General features: G+C 29.9%; 1 long non-coding RNA gene across 1 annotated transcript; it reads left to right on the top strand.

The window, feature by feature from the left end:
• Positions 1–297: 297 nt before the first annotated feature.
• Positions 298–1724, top strand: LOC110910007. The gene is made up of 3 exons (XR_002575759.2): positions 298–747; positions 855–935; positions 1537–1724. It is a non-coding gene; the product is annotated as an uncharacterized LOC110910007 (long non-coding RNA).
• The last annotated feature ends 1052 nt before the right edge of the window (positions 1725–2776 follow it).

Genomic DNA, 2776 nt, shown 5'->3' with positions numbered 1-2776 from the left:
ATATATATATAGGCTAATTATAATGAGAAAACCCACCCCAGTTAAGAAAACCCAGCAAACCCTCATATGTGGCTAGGATTGAGCCACATCACTTGATGTATAAAAATGAGACAAGGGCAATTTCGTCATTTCCCCTTTTGTTGACTGAATGTGTATGAAAGACCGTGCAATTGTTTGCTTCTTTTCTCCTCTCATGCATTGATTATGAATTGTACTTTGTACTATGGTATCTTTTAGTTGTTTTTGTTTTATGTAAGATAGATATGTTTTGAAATCTCTCACATCTCATTTCTCAAAAACAGAAGTGGAGATGAGTGAAACCCAGACACACCATTGAGAAGGTCTTGCATTAAACATGGCTGAGTTGAACAGCCAACCACCATGGAGTGTTGCCGGTGGTACGATGACATTCATTGAAGATCCGGAAGCTTCTTTAATGGGTTCACCCTTAAATGTTGTCCCACATAATCTTTTACCTGAATTTGCATTTAATGAAGATGAAGATGCATTGGTTAAGAGTAGAGTTGTTGAAGATACTGAACCTATTTCTTCACAGTTTCCAGATGAGTCATACATTTTTTTCAGTTTTATTAAATGTACACCTTTTAAGTTGCAGCAAGAACATTATCACTTAGAAAACATAAATTTATAGACATTTGTGTTTGATATTTTCTTTTTTTCTGACATTTGTGTGTTATTCAGCAGTTGAAGTTTTGTAGCCTGAAAACGAGAACGTGGACGATTCTGGTGAGTCCAGATGCATACGAGCACATGAGCATATTACCTTTTTCTCGTTTAGATTTTTATCGGATTCTTGTTGATTTTTTTTCGTTTTTTGTTTTTTTACTGCGTAGCCTCAGATCTGCATCAAAACGGCACCAACGATGATGATGATGGTGTTCAGAATTGTATTTTCACAGAGTTGCTATCCACAGGTCAGTTTTTATCTGAAAGCATGTAATTTTTTCTTTAGGGGTATTTTTTTTATGAAACAAGTTTTTATATTTTTTAGAAGGTAAAAACATGTGTGGTTACACTTGTATTAACAATGTTATTTATTTTATTCTGTCCCAAAAAGTTTGTTTTATGAATTAAGTTTTTGTATTTTTTGAAAGGGAAAAACATTCGAGGTTACACTTTTGGGCCACCTAAAAAAATGCACCAGCATCTACACTTTTTGGTGACATTAAAAAAATGCACCACTATGTTTCTTTCCATTGTACTAAAATGTGTTAAACTTGTACTGACAATACAATTTTTTTTACTCTGTCCCGAAATTTTTTTAAGAGATAAGTTTTTATATTTTCCTGGAAGTTAAAAATGGCTCAGTTAAAAATATCCGAGGTTACACTTTTGGCCACATTTATAAAATGCACCAGTTTATTAGGTTTCATGTTATAAGTAATTTTTTTAACTCATACTTGTTAAAATTTAGTAACAATGAAATGTTTTGTAAAAGACTTGTGACCTTTTTAAAGTTTCACTTTTATGATATACGTATGCAAGCCCAGCGTCGTTATAACTATTTTTTTGTAGGTATTCAGGTGGACGAGGAACTTTTGTAACACAAGCTTCTATTTTTTTGTTTACGTTTATATATGTACATTAAATGTAAAATCTTTGTAGTTTAAAATTTGTAACAATGTGATGTAATATAACACTTTGTGTTGGAGGAGAAAGAAAAGAAAACGCGTTACACTTTTATGTATGTGAATATCCTTTAAGTGGTAAAAAAAACAAGCATTTTTTCTTGTTTACTGGGTGTTTACATTTTTTAAAATTATACAGAAAGTGTAACGTTATTTTTTGTACTTTTTTTGTAAGATGTTACATATAATGTAATACTTATTGCTCATTTTATAGAATGTAACCTTAATAAGATGGTACATATAAAGTAACATTTTTTCCTCATTGTTTACATTTTTTGTTTTTTTTGTAAAATGTTACATATAATGTAATATTTATTGCTCATTTATAAAATGTAACCTTAATAAGATGGTACATATAAAGTAACATATAATGTAACCTTATTCAATGTGTATATCCAGTTTTTCACCTAATGTTGTTACATTTATTTGTTATATACAACACCGGTGGCCCAAACACCGATAAATTAAAAAAAAAAGTATCGTAAAACAACTTTATGAACAAAATACTTAAGTTACAAAATTTTGCCCCCACGAATGTTAAGGTGCAACATTATTATATAACCTAACAACGCATACAACACACTTGTTCCCTAAAAAACAAAATACTTAAGTTACAAAAATACTTTTTTTTCTTTCAATTCCTTTGCTGGTGTGTCCGATTCACTGCCTTCCAACACTGTTACAAAATAAATTGTCAAACATAAATGTAACAAACCATCTAACAATCTAATGTTACATACCAATTTGTTTCTTTTTTATTTTATTTCCTATTTTTTAGACACCCGCTTTTGTTGTGAAAAAAGGAGTTCAACTTATAAAATAACCAAAAGAACAAAAAAAAATATTATGGCTGTTGTTTTATTTCAAATTAATTGTCAAACATGAATGTAGTCTTTTCTTCCCAATAGAACAATTTTTGTAACAACCTTAAAAAAACATGAAAAAAAAGTTTTTGTTTATTCAACATCAACATACAAACCAAAAGACAGGGAATATACACTACCTTCCAACACTGTTTATGAACATCACATAAAGTACATAAACCACTTTTTTAAAAAAGAAAAAAAACCCAAATGTGTATGAAAATAACAACCAAAAACCCTAGATGAAACCCCAAATTATACAGA

The sequence above is a fragment of the Helianthus annuus genome, chromosome 15 (genome assembly GCF_002127325.2).
Source record: "Helianthus annuus cultivar XRQ/B chromosome 15, HanXRQr2.0-SUNRISE, whole genome shotgun sequence".
Classification (NCBI taxonomy): Eukaryota; Viridiplantae; Streptophyta; class Magnoliopsida; order Asterales; family Asteraceae; genus Helianthus; species Helianthus annuus.
This window is presented reverse-complemented; position numbering and strand designations above follow the sequence as displayed.